This window comes from Castor canadensis, chromosome 1 (genome assembly GCF_047511655.1).
Source record: "Castor canadensis chromosome 1, mCasCan1.hap1v2, whole genome shotgun sequence".
NCBI lineage: Eukaryota > Metazoa > Chordata > Mammalia > Rodentia > Castoridae > Castor > Castor canadensis.
Window position 1 is genome coordinate 113,805,306 of NC_133386.1, and position 22,736 is coordinate 113,828,041.

At 37.2% G+C, this 22,736-nt stretch overlaps 2 pseudogenes; one reads left to right on the forward strand and one right to left on the reverse strand.

Moving 5' to 3' along the window:
* Nucleotides 1–22,736, reverse strand: part of LOC109679001 (deuterosome assembly protein 1-like) — a 569,124-nt pseudogene that overhangs the window by 250,817 nt on the left and 295,571 nt on the right.
* LOC109700864 (cyclic AMP-dependent transcription factor ATF-1 pseudogene) lies at nucleotides 18,133–20,176 on the forward strand (annotated as a pseudogene).

The window sequence follows — 22,736 nt, forward strand, 5'->3', positions numbered from 1 at the left end:
ACTATGTTGAATGGTAGTAGAGATTTTGGGCATCCTTGTCTAGTTCCTGATTTTAGAGGGAATGGTTTCAGTTTTTCTCCATTAAGTATAATGCTGGCTGTAGGGTTGTCATATATACCTTTTATAATGTTGAGGAACTTTCCTTCTATTCCTAGTTGTCTTAGAGCTTTTATCATGAAATGGTGTTGGATCTTATCAAAAGCTTTTTCTGCATCTATTGAGATCATCATGTGGTTTTTGTTTTTGCTTTTGTTAATGTGGTTTATTATGTTTATTGATTTTCGTATGTTGAACCACCCCTGCATTCCTGGGATGAAGCCTACTTGGTCATGGTGAATGAACTTTCTGATGTGTTGTTGAATTCGATTTGCCATTAATTTGTTGAGGATTTTTGCGTCAATGTTCATTAAGGAGATTGACCTATAGTTCTCCTTTTTGGAGGTGTCTTTGCCTGGTTTTGGGATAAGTGTAATACTGTCTTCATAAAATGTGTTAGGCAGTTTTCCTTCCCTTTCTATTTCGTGGAACAGTTTAAGGAGTGTTGGTATCAGTTCTTCTTTTAGGTCTGATAGAATTCAGCAGAGAATCCATCAGGTCCTGGACTTTTCTTTTGGGGGAGACTCTTGATTGCTGCTTCAATTTCATTTTGTGTTATAGATCTATTCAGGTGATTAATATCCTCTTGGTTCAGTTTTGGATGATCATATGTATCTAGAAATCTGTCCATTTCTTTAAGATTTTTTAATTTATTTGAATATAGGTTCTCAAAGTAGTGTCTGATGATTTCCTGGACTTCCGTGGTGTTTGTTGTTATCTCCCCTTTTGCATTCCTGATTCTATTAATTTGGGTTTTTTCTCTCCTCCTTTTAGTCAGGTTTGCCAGGGGTCTGTTGATCTTGTTTATTTTTCAAAGAACCAACTTTTTGTTTTATTGATTGTATGGTTTTTTGGTTTCTATTTCATTGATTTCAGCTATTTTTATTATTTTTCTCCTTCTATTTGTTTTGGGATGTGCTTGTTCTTGTTTTTCTAGGAGTGTGAGATGTATCATTAGGTCATTGATTTGGGATCTTTCAGTTTTTTTAATATACGCACTCATGGCTACGAACTTTTCTCTCAGGGCTGCCTTTGCTGTGTCCCATAGGTTCTGGTAGGTTGTGTTTTTCATTTTCATTGACTTCCAGGAACTTTTTAATTTCCTCCTTTATTTCATCAATGACCCATTGTTCATTAAGTAATGAGTTATTCAGTTTCCAGCTGTTTGCATGCTTTTTGTCTTTACTTTTGTTGTTGAGTTCTGGTTTTATTGCATTGTGATCAGATAGTATGCACAGTATAATTTCTATTTTCTTATATTTGCTGAGTCTTGCTTTGTGCCCTAGGATATAGTCTGTTTTGGAGAAGGTTCTATGGGCTGTTGAGAAGAATGTATATTGTGTAGAAGTTGGATGAAATGTTCTGTAGACATCAAGTAGATCCATTTGATCTATGGTATATTTTAGATCTAGGATTTCTTTATTGATATTTTGTTTGGATGACCTATCTATTGATGATAATGGGGTATTAAAGTCTCCTACAACCACTGTGTTGGAGTTAATATATGCTTTTTGGTCTTTCAGGGTATGTTTGATGAAATTGGGTGCATTGACATTGGGTGCATATAGGTTGATAAGTGTTATTTCCTTTTGGTCTATTTCCCCTTTTATTAGTATGGAATGTCCTTCTTTATCTTGTTTGATCAATGTAGGTTTGAAGTCTACTTTGTCAGAGATAAGTATTGGTACTCCTGCCTGTTTTGGGGGGCCATTGGCTTGGTAAGTCTTCTTCCAGCCTTTCATCCTAAGCCTATGCTTATTTCTGTCAGTGAGATGGGTCTCATGTAAGCAACAAATTGTTGGATCTTCCTTTTAAATACATTTCATCAAATGGTGTCTTTTGATGGGGGAATTAAGTCTATTAACATTAAGTGTTAGTACTGATAGGTATGTGATGATTCCTGTTGTTTAGTTGTCTTAGTTGTTTGAAGGTTTGATTGTGTGTACCTAAATTGAGGTTACTCTTTACTTTCTTGCTTTTTCTTTTCCTGTAGTTTGGTGCTGCCTGCCCTTTCATGGTTATGTTGGGTTTCACTTTCTGTGTGCAGAATCCCTTGAAGAGTCTTTTGTAATCGTGGCTTTGTGGTCACATATTGTTTTAGTTTCTGCTTATCATGGAAGACTTTTATTGCTCCATCTATTTTGAATGATAGTTTTGCTGGGTAGAGTATCCTGGGGCTGAAGTTATTTTCATTCAGTGTCTCAGAAGATCTCACCCCAAGCTCTTCTTGCTTTTAATGTTTCTGTTGAGAAGTCTGCTGTGATTTTGATGGGTTTACCTTTGTATGTTATTTGTTTTTTCTCTCTTACAGCCTTCAATATTCTTTCTCTAGTTTCTGTACTTGTTGTTTTAATGATATGTTGTGAGGTAGTTTATTTTGATCTGGTCTGTTTGGTGTCGTGGAGGCCTCTTGCATCCATATGGGAATAGATTTCTCTAGATTTGGGAAATTATCTGTTATTATTTTGTTGAATATATTATGCATTCCCTTCACTTGCACCTCTTCTCCTTCTTCAATGCCCATGATTCTCAGGTTTGGTCTTTTCATGGAGTCGGTGAGTTCTTGCATTTTCTTTTCACAGGTCTTGAGTTGTTTAACTAATAGTCCTTCAATTTTTCCTTTAAATACTATTTCATCTTTGAGTTCTGAGATTCTGTCTTCTGTTTGTTCTATTCTGCTGGATTGGCCTTCCATTTTGTTTTGCAATTCTGTTTCGTTCTTTTTTCTGAGGTTTTCCATATCCTGAGTCCCTTCCTCTTTAATGTTGTCTTTTTTGTCCTGAGTTCATTTATATCTTTATTAATGTTGTTCTTTGTTTCACTTTGGTGTTTATACAGTACTTCTATGGTTTCTTTTATTTCTTCTTTTGCTTTTTCAAATTCTCTATTTTTGTTGTCTTGGAATTTCTTGAGTGTCTCCTGTACATTTTTGTTGACCATATCCAGTATCATCTCTATAAAATTCTCATTGAATATCTGTAGTATTTCTTGTTTTAGATTGTTCTTGTGGGCTTCATTGGGTTCTTTGGCATAGTTTATCTTCATTTTTTTCGAGTCTGGATCTGAGTATCTGTTTTCTTCCTTCCCCTCTTTTCCTGTACTAATTTTTTCCTGTGGGGAAACTGTTTCCCTGTTTTTTCTGTCTTCCCGTCATTGCCCTTGATGTTGTTATTGTCCCTGTACTGTGTGCAATTAAGTATTTTCTAGCTTGTAATAACAATAGTGATATTTAGAATGGAAGGGTGAGAGGAGATAGAAAGCAAAGAATTTAAAGAAAAAGGGAAAAGCAAATAAACAAGTAGAAACAAAACAAAACAAAGAAACAACAAAAAAAGTTTCAAAAATATAAACAGAGAGAGATAGTGTACTAATGAACAGTAAGCTGAACAGGCATTAGAGAGACAGAGAGAGGATTGAAAATAAAAACTAAAAAATAAATAAATAAAAATAAAAAATAAATAAATGAAAAAAATATATAAAAAAAATCTCCAAGTTCAAATGCAATAAAGTTTCAGTCTTAATAATTTTGGTGTTCATCCCTCAGCCTCCAGTCCTCGAGATGGTGTCTCAGAAGTAGTTCTATCTTTGTCTCATCAAAGGGGAACAAAAACTAAAAAAAACAAAACAGCACAAAACAAAAAAAATCCCACAAAGTGTCCCAAGTTCAAATGCAATACAGGTTCAGTAAGTTTTTCAGCATACAGGTGTAGTTCTGTTATTGTCTCGTCAAAGGAAGAGAGAAAAAAAAAAGAGTCTGGAGACAGCTCTGTGAACGGTATCTGTGGCTGTGACTCACCTGCCCACTGCTGTCAGCCTGCTGTTGCTGGAGGCGTTATTTATGCAGATCTCTGGGGTGAGCTTAGTACTCACCTGGCCCTGCAGGCTTTGTTTACTAGAGTTCTGTGTGCGATGCCACTGCTACAAGCTTTCCCCTTTCCAAGCACACTGGGGGAGGTGACACTGCACCAGCTTTCTCAGGCCTGCATGTTTATTTACAGTTCACATGGGAAGTTGGTCTTCCTCCCTCTCCTGTGGAGTTTTCCTCCCACTGCCACTTTTACAAGCTTTCCCGCTCCTGGTTGCTGGGCAGTGCCGCAGCTCCTGCCTTCTCTGGCCAGCTTGTTTATTTACTATTCCGTGAGGGATTTCCCCTCCCTCCTTCATCGCAGTCAGGGAGCCCCGCCTTTTTTGCTACGTGTCTTTTTTTGTTGTTTATTATTCAGTTTCTCTTTTTTCCCTGGGTGGGGGTTGGTCTGTCCCAGGGGCTATGCTGATCTGGCCCAGGGTTGTCCATGGTAGTACCACGTGCCGCTTAGCTCACCTTGTGGTCTGCGTCTTCCCAAGTGGTTTGTGTGCTGGCATCTGGTGGTGGTGCAGGAGCCCCCCTGGAATTAGCAGATCTTAATACTCATAAATTTTAGGGTAAAACAAGATTAAAACTCTTAAGAGGAGATTCAAGAGGATTCATGATTATATCTTACACTCAATTCCAACACATCTTTCTTAAAGTAATAGACTAGATGAAGAAAAATATGTAACTGTCTCTTTAAAAAGGTTGTTCTTCCATAAGTTGAAGTGTGTGTGTGTGTGTGTGTGTGTGTGTGTGCTGGAGAGTAAACCCAGGGCCTCACCCATGCTAAGCAAGCACTCTGTCACTGAGCTACATCCCCAGCCCAGACTGTAACTTAAAAAAAAGATTCTCAGCTCTAAAGTACCTCCAAATAATTTCTTCACATTTTCCTAGTTTGCTGCCATGTAACATAAAATCTGGATCTAGTAGGGCTTCTCATTAGTTCCTATTCCTATCATAAAATAATACTAAAGGTCAATATTTCTTCTAAAGCAATTTTGGATTTGCTTTTGAGATATGGCTGAGGCTGAGGGCATGCACAACTCCAAACCACTTTATTATATTAAAATATCCACAGGAGGATTTTTAGATAACATCATAATTTGGATGAATGAAAAATAAGTGTGAGAGTTAGCTTATGATAAAAATTTCTAAAAATTTTCCCTTCCTTCTGTTTTCTTTCACTCAGTGCCAAAGTCAAGGTTGGTATGTTTTGCTGTTCCATTTTTTTGTGCATTTTGTTGGTGTCTTTGTTGTGGTTTTTGATTTTTTTTTTAAGACAAAGTTTCTCTGTGTATCCAAGCTGGCCTCAAACTCATGCCTCACAGGTGCTGAGATAACAGGCACACACCACCAGGTTGCGCAGTGCCTTTTAAATGACCCTTTTTACTTTAGAAAAGTTTTGCATTTACAGAAAAATCTTGGACATAGTACAGAGTTACAATATACACCACAGCTTGTAGCCCCTATTATTAACATTTTACATTGGTGCAGTCTGTTTGTTCCAGCTCACAAACCAGAACTGACACATTATTTATGAAAATCTATGTTTTATTTGGATTTCCTTAGTTTTTTCCTAACAACTATTCTGTTTAAGGATTTCATCAGGGACAACACATCACATTTAGTTATAGCTCCTTTGGCACCTCATGGCTGTGACATTTCCAGGAATTTGTTTTTGATATTGATACTTTTGAAGAGCTCTGGTTAGATCTTTTGTAAAATATCCCTCAACTGGAATTTGTGTATTTTTCTCATTATTAGACTATGAGGAAGGCCACAGAGGCAAAGTTCCATTTTTATCATATTGTATCAAAGATACATACTTGCAATAAGATGTATGACTGTTGATGTTGACCTTGGTCATCTGGTTGAGATAGTGTTTGCCATGTCTCTCAAGTGTAAAGTTACTCTTTCTCTTGCTTTCCATACTGTACTCTTATGGCAGTCATTATGTGTAGCCCACACTTAAAGAGTAGCAAGTTATGTTTCATCTTAAGAAGGGTAGAATGTCTATATAAATCATTTTGAATTCTTCTGCATGGAAGAGTTATATCCTCTCCTCCATTTGTTTTTATCAGTATGGATTCATGGACATTTCTTGTGTGCTTTGAATTAAAACCTTAAGGTATGTTATTTATTTTTTATATTTTAATTTCTGAAATTATGTCAGCTTTGGCCATGAAGAGCTCTTTCAGTTGCCCTCATTATTGTGGGCTTTTGTTTTTGTTTGGGGTTTTTTAATTCTTGGATTATTTTGGAGAACGTCAGTACTTTCTGCATTAAATGCTGCTCCAGGCTCATCTTGCATATGTATACATCCTGTTCCAATTATAGCATCACATATTTCTCTAGAAAGCCCTGGTTCCTTTAATTAAGAACACAATTATAAACCAATATCTGGGCATTGAGTGTGTTCATGGCTGGTTAAGTGTCACTGCTTTTAGGCCCTTTCAGCCATGAGAAGGAAATATATATTTCATACTAACCCTTGTTATATAAACATATCTATAAATGTTTCTACATGTAACCATTTATATCTGTATTAAGCTAAACATGAGTTTATATAGATATCTCCAACTCTATTATTCACATGCTCATTCTAGCCTCCCCTTACTTATCTGTAAACTCATACTCCAATAGTGAAAAGCTGGTTCCCACCTTTTGCTATCCACTTGTTTAATTGTGCAACTATAGCATATATGTATAACACAGTATCAGAATTGTGAACTGTACTCTATGGGAGTTAATCTTCCCTTTAGCCGTCAGAATCTACTCATTTACAAAGATGCTTAGATCAGTCCCCTTTCCCTCCACCTCTTTCCATGAGGTTGTTTTACACATTTGTTTTTTGTTTTTTTTCCTCAGTACAACAAAAAGATTTTTATTATTTATTTATTTATTTATTTTTATTATTCATATGTGCATACAATGCTTGGGTCATTTCTCCCCCTGCCCCCATCCCCTCCCTTACCACCCACTCCACCCCCTCCCTTTTCCCCTCACCCCCTTGATACCCAGCAGAAACTATTTTGCCCTCATCTCTAATTTTGTTGAAGAGAGAGTATAAGCAATAATAGGAAGGAACAGGGTTTTTGCTAGTTGAAATAATGATAGCTATACAGAGAGCTGACTCACATTAATTTCCTATGCATGTGTGTTCTCTTCTAGGTTAATTCTTTTTGATCTAACCTTTTCTGTAGTTCCTGGTCCCCTTCTCCTATTGGCCTCAGTTGCTTTTAAGGTATCTGCTTTAGTTTCTCTGCATTGAGGGCAACAAATCCTAGCTAATGTTTTAGGTGTCTTACCTATCCTCATATCTCCCTTGTGTGCTCTCGCTTTTATCTTGTGACCAAAGTTCAATCCCCTTGTTATGTTTTACACATTTGTAATACAACTAGATTGTTCTGTCAATTATGTGTTCTGTATACTAAGGTCCTCTATTGTGCCTCATTTACTTCTATTGTGAAGGTGGCTTTTTGGGGTCCCAATTTTATGCAGAGGTCTTCTATTGGAATCATCACCTCTGCTGGTCCTGGTATAAGCAGGAGCATTCAGGACAAAAGCTACCTTTAGAATTCACTCCCTTCTTAGGGTTTGGCATCTTTATATTTCATCCTTTCATTCTAACTCAGGAATGTATTTATATTTTATGTAATATTTTGTTTTAATTAGGAGAGTTGTTTGTGCTATGTTATCAAACATGCTACCAGAAAAACAAGCCCTTTCTACATAATTTAAATTTTATCTCATTTCATTACATATAAATACCTTTAAAGTCCCTCAACTCTTTATTTTTGGAAAGAGGGGAATAAAAATTATGAGTGGATTAAATAAGTAATGATTCAATATCAGATCCTATTTGTTATAAATATTGGTGTTAGGGAAAAATTTTTGAATATAATATAGATAGAATAAAATAAGAAGTTATGTATTTAAAACATTTTAGAACCAAATTTTTCTTTAGAAAAGTCAATTATTGTTTTTTGTTAGTTGCTATTTAATTTTATTGAGATGACTTCCATGAATTGAGAATGACTTTCGGTATATCTCTGAGTTAGATGTTTTTTGTTGTTCTATGACAGTGGTTAACATGCTGCTGAATGAATAAAACTGAGCAAGAGATAAATGAACAAGTACTTCAAACATATAACAATCAGTAACTATCCTGTCATTGCCATGAGAGACGGCACACCTGCTTTGGAGACCAGTGTTTTACCCACGGTTCTCGTGTGGAACCACACACAGTTTGAAGAAAAATGACTCCCTGCACCCTCATTACTTAGGGTTGGGTTGGAAGACCACGCATGTGTTTTCACCATCATGTCCCTTTTTGTTCCTGGTTTGACCACATGCCTCTTTCTGTTTCTCTTTTTGTTCCTGGTTCCAGCAGCACTGTTGCTGCTGCTGAATGTGAATTGTTACACTCATAATAAAACATTATGCTACAATACATCTGAGTTCCACTTTAAGGGAACATGAGTTTGCCACATTCAATAGAAAAAAAGAATGTAACAATTTTCTTTTGTCTTTATGCTGGACTAAATTTATGACAACTCTTTGACATGTCTCAGAAACGGAAGCAGAGAACACTTGCACATGAAGCTGAATTTGTAGTACTCTCTCGTGCATCGCCATTTACTTACCACGTGGCTGTGTTTCATTGTGGTATGATTCTGTTAGAAAACAACTTTTGATAATTAGAGGAGTTATCATTCTCTAAAAAATAAGTTTATAGCATTCTCATGAAGCATTTTAGAATGTCACCTGAAATATGTACTTGCCTTCAGCTTGTGGTGACCTCAACATCTAGGAGCCCAAATTATCTCTGAAAGTTTGCAAATTGCTTTTTAAAGGAGGCACCAGTCTCATTTTTATGGTATTGTGTTAAAATTCATTATTCATTCTTATTTCTGATCTGAGTGAGATAATTTTCACAGATTGACATAAATCCTTAGATGGTGGTAAAGACTGATCAATGTGAGAAGAAACTACATTTTCTTTATCCTCCTTTCATAGTTTCATGTTTCCATTGCATTTTCTCAATTTTAAGTCATGCTATGGTTTGGATATAGTTTGTTAACCAAAAGTTCCTGAGCTGAAATATTGTTTCCAATGTAATGGTACAGAGTGGCGAGGAATCTTTAGAGGGTAAGCCCATTGGAAAGTAACTAGGTATGGGGGCCCCATCTTCAGAAGGGGCTGATGCTCCTCTTCTGGAAGTGGGTTAGGTCTTGCAGGACTGGATTTCTTGCCTTGAGGAAGGTGGTTATAAAGTTTAGCCTCTTCTGCCTGCCCCTGGATGCTTTTGTACATATTCCTGTTGTATGATACTGTCTGCCACTCAGCAGATGTGGCCACCTGAGTTTGGACTTTTCAGTCTCCAAAACTGTAAGTCAAAATAAAAGTATTTTACTTATAATGTATTCAGCCTCTAGTATTTTGTTGTAGCAACACAAGAGGAACTAGAGACTTTTTCTCTAGCCCTTTGATAGCTGAATTAAGTTTATAATTAGGAAGGAAAGGAAATCATTTAAACTCCTTACTTAATATTCCTTTTTTCTTTCTATAAATTACCAAAAAAGGAATTAACAGTTGTAAGCAACTGCCCTTCCAGGCAGGAAAAACATGTCATTTCAATGCTCGCCACTAAAATTGTGGAATTATTTTCTCGGACCCCTATTTTCTTTGGATATACAACTTGTGGAAACGATGACACAACACACTGATGATATCACACACTGAAAGCTGTTAATTAATAAGGGGTAGGGGGAAGGTAAGGCAGAGCAATAGAGGGGGTTAATCTGATTAAAATACAATATATTCATGGGTGAAGTACCATGGCAAAACCCCTTCAAATGAGGACTATACACTTTAAAAATGAAAGATTGGAATGAAAAACAGGTCCTGTTGGTGGGGTTGTGGGGGTCTGAGTGGGAGAGGGGAGGGTAAATGGAGAGGGTGAAGGAGGGGGAGTAAGGTCAATGTACTTTATATATTTGTAAGAAAATGGAACAATGAAACTTGTTGAGATTATTTAAGTAGGGGAAGAAGTGAGGGAGAATATGGAGGGGATGAATCTCACCAAGGTACATTGTAAACATATATGGAAATGTGACAGTGAAATCCCCCTGTACAACTAATATATGTCAGTAAAAATATTTTTTAAATGATTTATTCTAGGAAAGTCTGCTGAGCATTTAATCCAGAAAGATATGACATAAGGAGAGCCTCATTGAGGGCTATGGATCCAGAATCTGGCACTCTGCAAAAGTGGAGTTTAAGATGGGAGCTCTATGATCTGTGCAGCAAGCAGACACTGGAGAAGGGTCCCCTGCACCTCCTGTTTGCTCACTGGCACCATGGTGTGGATTCATGTTAAGAGGGGTTTTACTGCCAAACCTTGTTGATGGAGCATTAGACCACCTGGCCTTTTTACATCTCCAAGTCCAAATGGCTTCTCTGCTTCACTGGCTAAGCAAACAACCACCTGATAATCAGTGTGAACACAAGAAACTGTAACTAAGACAAAGATTTGCAGACACAGGTCTATATGGTAGGAAGTGTGGGTCATGCTGCACAGGGATGTGGAGGGTACTTCCATTTGGAAACGGGTTTGACCTCTGGGAGGAGGAGCAAGGCCTGCTGTATGTGGTGGAGACAGGGCAAAGACCAGCATGGCCAAGGAAAGCAGGATCACTCAGTGCAGACTCCTTTAGTTGGAGCTCCTTCCCTACTCTCAGAGCCTCAGAGACATTTGGTAGAAAGGCAGCTAATGCTCAGGCATTTCCCACACCTATACATGTACTGGTGGAGTGCCTCTGGAATGAGGGACATTAACTGGACAATCCACAGGCTCAGCCAACTGGGACAGTTTGAGGGCAGCCCCTATACTCACCACATTGTGAGGCCTGCATAAGGAGATTATTGTCATGATTTCTGCCCAACAGTGGTCACTGTCTTAGTTCATGCATACTGGACAGGCCTGGGCTCAGGCTCCATTCAGACCTTTCTGGTTTGACCTGTCTGGACATGGGAGAGAAAATGCTTCATTGACCCAAACCTATACCTAGTGAACAACAAAGAGTATGAGAAAAAAGCTAAGTAAGCCTCCCCACCCTCCATGTCTTCAACAGGAGGAACTATTGACTGGTTTTAAAAATTGTCATGTTTTGCATTTGTTTCATTTTGTTTCCCCTTCCTACTATTTTTCATATGCTCATCCAATATAGCTTTATGCTCTTCCTCATCTTGTTTCTTCTCTCTTTTTCTTTTCTGGTCCCTTTTTTAATTTTTTTGTTAATTAATACCTCTACTTTTATTCATTTTTAACTTCCCAGCTTTCCTATATTATCTTAGCTCCTTTCTTTTCCATCTGTAATTGTGGAGTTGCTATTTTCTTTTTTAAACTATACTTAAATATCTTGTTTGCTTTGTATTATTGTTGTTACTACAGTCTGCTTTCTCTCCTATGAGTGAAAAGGAAGGTTGAGACCTCAAGAGACAGCTATACACTAAGATGACCCCCATATAAAACCAGGTGAGATATCTATCCTATAAGACATGCAAATTGTAATGCAAAAACACAAGAAATATTGAAAAAACAAGGCTTTATGGCTCCTCCAAAAGTTCATAACTCTTCAGTAACAAATCCAAAGACATTGAAATGGTAGAAATATCAAAGAATTCAAAAGAATAATTTTAAAAATGATCAATGATCTCAAGTATGATATAAATAAACATATTAATGAAGTAAAGTCAATTCAAGACTTAGATGACAAATTCACCAGAGGTAGAGATTCTGAAAAAAATGAACAAATGGAAATCTTGTAAATGAAAGCTCAATAAATCAAATAACAACATTCAATGGAAAGCATCACCAGTAGACAAGATCAGCAGAATAAAGAATATCAGGAATTGAAGACAAGGTTGAGGAATTACTGCATTTGGCTAGCAATACTGGAAAAAAACTAAGCAACTGTGGCTATAACTTTCAAGATATCTGGGATACAATAAAGAGTCCAGACTTATACGTCTTGGGGCCTGGCATAGTGGTCCATACCTGTAATCCAAGATACTTGGGAAACAGAAATAGGTGGATAATGGTTCAAGACCAGTCTGGGGGAAAAGTTAGTGAAAACTTACCTCAAAAAATAAGCTGGCTATGGTGGCACATGTCTGTAATTCCAGCTACTAGGGAGGCAGAGGTAGGAGGATAACAGTCTGAGGTCAGCCCAGACAAAAGCACAAGAACTTATTTGATAAACTAAAGCAAGAGGGCTTAGGGTGTGGCTCAAGTGATAGAGAACTTGCCTAGCAAGCATGAAGCTCTGAGTTCAAAATCCCAAACTTCCAAAACCCTTACAAATATAAGATACCTACTAGCATAGAAAACCTACTCAATGAAGTTATAGCAGAAAATTTCTCAAATCTAGGGATAGACATAAACATCCAAATACAGGAGACATTTAGAACCCCAAATAGATATGACCAGAAAAGAACCTCTCAGCATTACATTATAGTTAAAATGTCAAGAGCAACAACGAAAATACTAAAAGATGTGAGAGAAGTGCCAAGTTACTTACAAAGGCAAACTCTCTGAGATTACATTAGATCTCTCAGCAGAAACCCTAAATGCCAACAAAGCAAGGAATGATTTATTTCAAGCACCCAGTGTAAATATCTTCTAATTGAGATTACTATATCCAGCAAGGTTATTCTTTCAAATCAATAGAGATGTAAAGACCTGAGTTACGCACAAACTAAAGCAATCCATGACCATTGAGCCAGTATTTCAGAAAATACCTAAAGGAATCCCATACACAGAAGAAGAATAAAGAAATTCCCAATCAAGACAGCTCCAGAATGAATAAACCTCACAGAAGAAAAGAATACAAATAGGAATTAGAAAATTATCAAACATGTTCTATTGAACAAACCAGAAAACCTGTGGGATGCATGAGGGAGAAAGAGTACTTGAATCAACCAGGAGAAAAAACTACAGGAATTAACAAATACCTCTCAACAATAGCCCTAAATATAAATGGTCTTAACTCTGTAATTAGAAACTTCGGCTTGGTGGTTGGATTAAAAAGCAAGATCCAACTGTTTATTGTGTACAAGAAATACTCCTCCCTGGCAAAGACATACACATACTGAATGTGAAAGGATGGAGAACTGTGTTATAAGCAAACAGAACTCAAAAACAAGCTGGAGTAGCAATATTCATATTTGATATAGCAAACTTGAAGGAAAAAAAATCATCAAAAAGATATAACAATTATAAATATATGTGCCCTGAATGTCAGTGTACCCAATTTCATAGAACAAACCCTGCTGGACATAAAGGGACAGATAGGTCCAGATACACTCATAGTGTGTGATTTCAGTACCCTGTTCTCATTAATAGATAGATCATCTGGGCAAGAAATCAATAGTCTTCAGAATTAAACTGCAACATAGTTCAAAAGGACTTAACAGACATCTATAGAATATCCCACAGATGCAAAAAAGTTAAAATAATTTCTTGTATCTCATCAGATCTTAACAATAAAACTAGAAATTAACAACAAGAGAAACTACAAAAAATTAACAAACACATGGAGATTGAGCAATATGATTTTCAACAGACATATTGGGTCATTAAAGAAATCAGAGGAGAAATTTTAAATTCTTAGAATCAAATGAAAAGGAAATCACCTCTTACCCCAGTACCTGCGGACACAGTGAAGGCAGGTATAAGAGGGAAGTTTACAGTTATGAGTGCCTATATTAGAAAACCAGAAGATGTCATCTAAATAACCTAAAGGTGCATCACAAGGTCTTGGAAACAAGAACAAGCCAAACCCAGAATTAGTAGAAAGAGAGAAAAAAAGATCAGAAATAAAATTCATGAAATGAAAACCAAAAGGATCAATGAAAGAAATAGTTGATTCTAGGAAAAGATTAAGAAGGTTGACAAATCCTTAGCCAAACTAATCAAAAGAAAGAAATAGAAGACTAATTAATAAAATTAGAGGCAAAAAGTAGCTATTAAAATAGATAACACTAAAATCCAGAGGACTATTAGGTAATATTCTGAATACTTGTATTTCAATAAATTGGAAAATCTAAAGGACATGAATATATTTCTAGACATATATGACCTATCAAAAATTGAACCAAGAGGATATTAAAATCCTAAGCAGATTGATAATAAGCAATGATATTGAAGCAGTAATAGTCTCCCAACAAAGGAAACCCCAGGGCCAGATTGATTCATTGCTGAATTCTACCAGACCTTTAAAGAACTAAGACCACTGCTCTTCAAACTCTTCCATAAAGTAGAAAGGGAAGGTATGCTTCCAATCTCATTCTATAAAGCCAGAATTACCATAATGCCAAAACCAGATAACACAGCACAAGATGAAAACTAATGAGCAATTTCCTTGATGGACATGAATGCAAAAATCTTCTGTAAAAATACTTTGCAAACTGAATTCAACAACACATTAAAAATATCCTACACTGTGATCAAGCTGGCCTCATTCGAAGTATGCAAGGATAGTTCAACATATGTAAATCAATAAACATAATAAAAGACATAAATAGAATCAAGGAAAAAAATCACAAGAGCATCTCAATAGATGCAGAAAAAAGCCTTTGAAAATATTTAACATCTCTTCATGATAAAAGCCCTGAACAAATTAGGACTAGAATACTCATAAAGAAGGCTATATATGATAGACCTATAACCAACATTATACTTAATGGGGGGAAAACTGAAAGCATTTTCTCTAAAATCCAGAATGAAATAAGGGTTTTACTCTCACCACTCTTATTCAGTATAGTGCTTGAAAACTGAGCTAGAGCAATAAGGCAAGGGAAATAAATAAAAGGGTTAGAAGTAGGAAAAGAATAAGTAAAACTATCCTTGTTTGCAGATGATATGACTCTATACTTAAGAGACCCTAAAGAATCCATGAGAAGACTCATAGTTGATAAGCACTTTCAGTAAAGTAGAAGAATACAAACTTAACACAAAAATCAGTATCTTTCATACCTAGCAAAAACAAACTCATTAAAAAAGAAATCAGGCATACATCCATTCACAATAGCCTTGAAAATGCCTAGGAATAAACCTAGCCAAAGAGATGAAAGACCGCCACAATGAGAACTACGAAATGTTGCAGAAAGAAATTGCAGAAGACACTGCAAAACAAAAAGACTTCTTCTGTTCATGGATCACCAGAATTAATATTGTGAAAGTGGCCATATCATCCGAAGCAATCTACAGATAAAGTGCAATCCCCATAAAAAAATCCAATGACATTCTTCACAGAAATAGAGAATACAACTCTAAAATTCACATGGAAGCACAAAAGACTCTGAATGGGCAAAAAATCCTGAGCCAAAAGAGCAATGCTGGAGGTATCATAATAGCTGGCTTCAACTATACTACAGAGCCATAGTAAATACAGCATGGTACTGGCACAAAAACAGACATGTAGATGAATGGAACAGAATAGAAGACCCAGAAATGTAACAAAGGTGCCAAAAACATGTACTAGAAAAAAAGATAGTTATTTAAACAAGTGGTGCTTTGAAAATTAGATACTCACATGTAGAAGACTGAATCTAGATCCCTGTCTTTCACCTGTATAAAAATAAACTCAAAATGGATCAAAGACCATAATGTTAAACCTGAAACTACTAGAGGAAAACTAGGCAGGACACCAGTAGGTCAGGAAAAATTGATGAATAGGTTTGCATCAACTTAAAAAGATTCTACACAGCAAAAGAAATTGACAGAGTGAAGGGACAGCCTACAGAAAGGGAGAAAATCTTTGCCAGGTATTTATCTGCCAGAGATTAATATCTAGAATATGTAAAGAACTCAAAAAAGTCAAATATCAGAAGAGAAAACAATCCCATCAAAAATATGGGCAAATGAACTGGACACTTTTCAAGTGAATTAGTACAAATAGCCAATAAATACACGAAAAATGTTTAACATCTTTAGCCATCAGGGAATGCAAATCAAACCTATCCTGAGATTCAATCTCATTCCAGTCAGAATAACTATTATCAAGAAAACAAAAAATGGTTGGGTATGGTGGCTTTCACAGATAATCCCAGCTACTCAGGAGGATTGAGTACAAGTCCAGCCCAGGCAAGTAGTTAGCAGGACCCCCATCTCAACCAATAAGCTGAGTGTGCTGGTGCACAACTATGATCCCAGCTATGTGGGAAGCCCTAGGTAGAAGCATTGTGGCCTAAGACTGGCCCTGGGCAAAAATGTGAGACCCTATGTAAAACAAAAAGTCCTGGGGGCATGAGTTAAGTGGGTATAGCACAAGTTCAAGCCCCAGTCCTGCCAAAAAAGGAAGAAAGGAAAGAAGGGAGGGAGGGAGAGAGGAAGGAAAGAAGGGAGGGAGGGAGGGAGGGAGGAAGGAAGGAAAGGAAAACTAATAAATGCTAGTGAGCATGTGGGTGGGGATGGGGAAAGAATGCTATACACTGTTGGTGGGAATGTGGATTAGTGTAGCCACCATGGAAATCAGTATGGAGATGCCTCAAAAATTTAAAAACAGACCTACCAGCAATGCCACTTCTGGGCGTATACCCAACAGAATCAAAGTCAGCTTACTACAGAGATACCTGCATGTCATGTTTATAGTCACACTATTCACAATAGCTAAGTTATAGGATCAGCCTAGGTACCCACTGATGGAGGAATGAATAAAGAAAATGTGGCATTTATACACAATGGAGTATCAGCCATGAAGAAGAATGAAAATATGTCACTTGTAGGAAAATGGGTGGAATTGGAGTTCATGTTAAGCAAAACAAGCCTGACTCTGAAAGACATGTCTTCTGTAATATGTGGATTTCGAGAAAAAAAAAGACACCAAAGTAAAAGTGGTACTATTAGGGATAGTACCACAGAAAATGACTAAGAAAGAGCACAATGGAAGCTGCCACCACAGAAAACTGATAATAATGTGAGATGATGCATATGTTAATTAGTTCAATCTAGCCATCCCACAATGTATGCATATTTCAAAACATCATGCTGTACATGATAAACATATATGTGCATGTTAATCAATTAACTAACTACAAAAAGATGTTACAATACCTTTTATAACCTAGTCTCAGGGTTACACAATATCATTTCTATAATATTCTATTTATTAGTACTGAATCATTAAGTCCATCACTTGCTTCAAGTCTGGAAATCCCAGTGTGGATGAGGCTTCTCCAGTGGTGTTCCTTAAGCACAGCTTTCTGAGTAACAGTTCCTTTTATCCCAAGCCCTGTGAGCTAAAAAGACAAGTTATCCACCCACATACTAATCCAACATACGTTTGTGTGAGGGTCATCAGATAACTGAACTAGATAGTCCTAAAACAGGCCCAAAGCAATCACTGGTCCTAGATAGCTCTGAAATTCACCTAGACCTGGGCTAGAAGTTCCTTGATTCTAATTCAAGAATAGCAGGAATGGTTCTCTTGATAACACTCTCTGGATTCTTGGTTCCTTCCTTTTCCAGAGAGTTAGCTGTCTTGGTGTTTTGGAGCTGTGTAGTTTTTTTGTTTGTTTTCGATACTGGGATTTCAACTCAGGGTCTCATGCTTGCTAGGTAGGAGCTGTACCACTTGAGCAACTCCACCAGCCCTTTTTTGTGTTGGGTTTTTTTGAGATAGGGTCTTGGGAACTAATTGCCTCTGCCTGGCTTTGAACTGCGATCCTCCTGATTTCTGCCTCCTGAGTAGCTAGGATTACAGGCATGAGCCACTGGCACCCAGCAGAGCTGCATAATTTTGTCATCAAAATTTTAGGGTTCTACCCAGGCACAGGTGGCTCACACCTGTAATCCTAGCTACTCAGGAGACAGAAATCAGGAGAATCATGGTTTGAAGCCAGCCTGGGCAAATAGTTCGTGAGACCCTATCTTGAAAAAACCCTTCACAGAAGCGATGGGGCAGGCGTCTGTCAAAAGCCAGGAGCCGCAGCTGAGCTGAGAACGACACCAGGAAAACCTGCCCCACACCAAAAGGCCTGCAGAGAGCACCCAGCTGGTGCGGGTGTCGGGAGACAAACGCTCAGGAAAGTCGATTATGGAAGATTGCCACAGGAGTAACTCTTCAGAGACTGCACCTCAGCCAGGTCCAACAGTTCAGGGAGCACATATTTCTCATATTGCTCAACAGGTATCATCTTTATCAGAAAGTGAGGGATCTCAGGATTCATCTGACAGCATAGGCTCTCACAGAAAACTCACGGGATCCTAGCACGGCGCCCATCTTACAGAAAAATTTTGAAAGACCTCTCTTCTGAAGATACTCGGGGTAGAAAAGGAGACGGAGAAAACCCCGGAGAAAACCCCGGAGTTTCTGCTGTCACTTCTATGTCTGTTCCAACTCCCATCTATCAGACTAGCAGCGGACAGTACATTGCCATTGCACCAAATGGAGCCTTACAGTTGGCCAGTCCAGGAGCAGATGGAGTACAGGGACTGCAGGCATTAACCATGACAAATTCAGGCAGTACTCAGCAAGGCACTATTCTCCAGTATGCGCAGACCTCTGATGTACAACAAATACTTGTGCCCAGCAAGCAGGTGGTTGTACAGACTGCATCAGGAGATCCGCAGACATATCAGATCCGTACCACACCAGTTACTTCACTGCAACAAACTGTGGTGACGACATCTCCTGTGACTCTTACGTCTCAGACAGCTAAGACAGATGACCCCTAACTGAAAAGAGAAATAAGGTTGATGAAAAACAGAGAAGCTGCTCGAGAATGTCGCAGGAAGAAGAAGGAATATGTGAAAGGCCTGGAAAATCGAGTTGCGGTCCTGGAAAATCAAAATAAAACTCTAATAGAAGAGTTAAAAACTTTGAAGGATCTTTATTCTCATAAAAGTGTTTGATTCCTAAAGTATTTTGTGGACCTGCCTAAAAATTAGACAGATTTTTTAGTGGAGTTTTATAAATTAAAAAGGTCAAAAATGAAGCTGAGTTTAGGCTTGTGCCATGCAGAGGCATATGTCTTATTGCAAGCGATCTGGTGATAATAAAGTAGAAGACGACCTCAAGGACACTGCCGGCACAACTGGAAGCTCTGTAAAAGTTAAACACACTGAACAGGAAGAAGAAAGGCGCTCTCAGCAACTCCAGTTTTCTAAATAGTAATAATTGTCAATCCAAAAATGGCAGGTAAGATAAAATTTGGTAAATTGAATGTTTTCAAGTAAATCAATTTACCCTCTAGATTTGCATTTCTTAATGTTTCCTGAAACTTAACCCTTCTCAGTTATATGTGGTTGTGTGTGTGTTGCTATGAATAAATTCTAAATTACAAATATAAAAGAAAACCTAATACATCACTAAATATATAAATTATGTGTTCTGATTGATTATGTATATTTGTTCTATTGTCAAGTCTTTAAAATGGGTTTTTAAACGTTTGTTGGACTTGAGAGTTTTTGAGACTGGGTTAACCATTTTTGATGTTTTTGTCCTATTGGGCATCTAAGGTACATGAATGGAGTGTGGTGGTTTTATAACATTTTGTATCAGAATGGAAAGAACTGTTTAAAAGTTTGATACTTTTAAGTAGTTTGGTTTTTGCTTACTCTGGTAAGGTTGATTTTTTACAAATATGTAACAAATTGCTTTTTTTGATTCTACATCCTATATGCAAGTTGAAATATCCATTACTTATCTGTTGTGCTTTGATGGAATGAAATGTTTACATAAGTCCTTAAAATATTTTTTAAAAAACCTAAAAATGCATACCAAAGTTTTTCCAAGATTTTATAATCAATTTAATGTAAGGTTTATCAGGTTCTAAAATAGCAGTTATTGAGGTAATTTATGTTAGAGACTATTTTATAATGTAGTGAATGGTACCTTTATAAGAAAAGTGACTGCCAATATATTTTTATAGCTAATCTTTATAAATTCTAATGTTGAGTTTTTAATGATTATTTTAAATGTTTATATAGTTTAGTAAAAAATTTTGATCTCAAAGTATCATTTTTATATAATGGGAAGTAAAGCTTTCAGATTGGCTGAGTTGAATTGGCTAAGTTTTATAAGCAGTTTATTTAGAAGTTCAAAATGTGGTCAGCATACCAGTGTTTAATCTCTGTATTCTAATTTGTATACATTTTGAAACTATATTGCAAAACTGTTGTTTGCTTCTTATAAGTTTCATAGTGTTGTCTGAAATTAAAGCACATTTGATAAAAAAAAAAGAAAAAAAGAAAGAAAAAAACCCTTACAAATAAAGGGCTGGTGGAGTGGCTCAAGATGTAGGCTCTGAGTTCAAGCCCCAGTACTGCAAAAAAAAAAAAAATTGGGGGCTCTAAATAACTCTTTTCATGGTGTGCTGCCTCTGTTGTCTGTGTCTAAGCTGATGGTATTTCCATCAATGTCATTAGGTTTAGAAGTGCTGTGGGTCTCCTGTGAATCTTACTGTGGTTTATTTCATTAAACAAAAGTCACATCCATAAGTCTCTTCAATGTAAGCTTCAAGAAACTTAAGGATATTTTCCTTCTATAGTCTTCAAGCTTCTTCAAATCCCCACTGTTTGACTGGATAGTTCTCTGAGGCTCCACGTTAGATCTTTCTGAGGTTTAAACAAAGTATTTTACAACCAAATTTCATGTTCATTTCTGGACCACATTTTCCGGCAGTGAACTTGATTTTTACTGAGCAGCGATTTCTTTTTTTTTTTTAATTCTTTTATTCACATGTACATACATTGTTTGGGTCATTTCTCCTCCCTGCCCCCTCTCCCCCCTTTCCCCCTCAGTTCCAGGCAGGTCCTATTCTGCCTTTCGCTCTAGTTTTGTTGAAGAAAAGAGACAAGCCTTAAGGAAGACAAAGCGTTTTTGCTAGTTGAGTTAAGGATAGCTATACAGATATATTCCTAGCATTGCTTTCGTGTACACGTGTTGTGACCCATGTTGATTCATCTCTAACTGATTTCATCCTGGTTACTGATCCCCTTCTCATGATAACCTCTGTTGCTTTAAGGTTTCTGTATTAGCTCCTCTGGAGTTGGGTACATAAAACACTTTCATGTTTTGGGTTTTCTACCTATTTCTATATCACCCAAATGTGCTCTCCCCTTATCGTGTGATCCAAGCCCAACCACATTGATGCATTTGCCCTAGATCTAAAATTCACATATGAGGGAGAACATACGATTTTTGGTCTTCTGAGCTTGGCTGACCTCACTCTGAATGATGTTCTCTAGTTCCATCCATTTCCCTGCAAATGATAAGATTTCACTCTTCTTCACAGCTGAGTAAAATTCCATTGTGTACAAGTACCACATTTTCTTGATCCATTCATCAGTAGTGGGGCATCGTGGTTGTTTCCGTAACTTGGCTATTGTGAATTGTGCTGCAATAAACATGGGTGTGCAGGTGCCTCTGGAGTAACCTGTGTCACATTCCTTTGGGTATATCCCCAAGAGTGGGATTGCTGGATCATATGGCAGGTCTATGTTCAGATTTTTAAGTAGCCTCCAAATTTTTTTCCCAGAGTGGTTGTACTAGTTTACATTCCCACCAGCAGTGGATTAGGGCTCCTTTTTACCCACATCCTCGCCAACACATGTTGTTGTTGGTGTTTTTGATGATGGCTATTCTAACAGGGGTGAGGTGGAATCTTAGTGTGGTTTTAATTTGCATTTCCTTTATTGCTAGAGATGGTGAGCATTTTTTCATGTGTTTTTTGGCCATTTGAATTTCTTCTTTTGAGAAAGTTCTATTAAGCTCAGTTGCCCATTTTTTAATTGGTTCATTGATTTTAGGAGAGTTTAGTTTCTTAAGTTCCCTGTATATTCTGGTTATCAGTCCTTTGTCTGATGTATAGCTGGCAAATATTTTCTCCCATGCTGTGGGTGTTCTCTTCAGTTTAGAGACCATTTCTTTTGTTGTGCAGAAGCTTTTTAATTTTATGAAGTCCCATTTGTCCATCCTTTCTCTTAGTTACTGGGCTACTGGGGTTGTATTGAGGAAGTCCTTGCCTATACCTATTAGTTCCAAAGTGTTTCCTACTCCTTCCTTTAGTAACTTCAGAGTTTTAGGTCTGCTATTTAGGTTCTTGATCCATTTTGAGTTGATATTAGTACAAGGTGATAGACATGGATCTAGTTTCAGTTTCTTGCAGATGGATAACCACTTTTCCCAGCAACATTTGTTGAAGAGGCTGTCTTTTTCTCCATCGTATATTTTTGGCACATTTGTCAAAAATGAGGTGGGTATAGTTGTGTGGATTCATATCTGGATCTTCTATTCTGTTCCACTGGTCTTCATGTCTATTTTTATGCCAGTACCATGCGGTTTTATTGCTATTGCTTTGTAATACAGTTTGAAATCGGGTATTGTGATACCTCCAGCATTGCTTTTTCTGCTGAGTATTGCCTTGGCTATTTGCGGTCTCTTGTGTTTCCAAATGAACTTCAGAGTAGATTTTTCTATCTCTGTGATGAAAGTCATTGGGATTTTGATGGGAATTGCATTAAACATGTAGATTGCTTTTGGTAGTATAGCCATTTTTACTATGTTGATTCTACCGATCTATGAGCATAGGAGATCTTTCCATCTTCTGTAATCTTCCTTGATCTCTTTCTTCAGGAGTTTGCAATTCTCCTTGTAGAGTTCATTCACACCTTTGTTAAATTTACTCCTAGGTATTTGATTTTTGGGGGGCTATTGTGAATGAAATTGTTTCCATATAATCCTTCTCAGTTTGTTTGTTGTTGGTGTATAGAAAAGCTAGT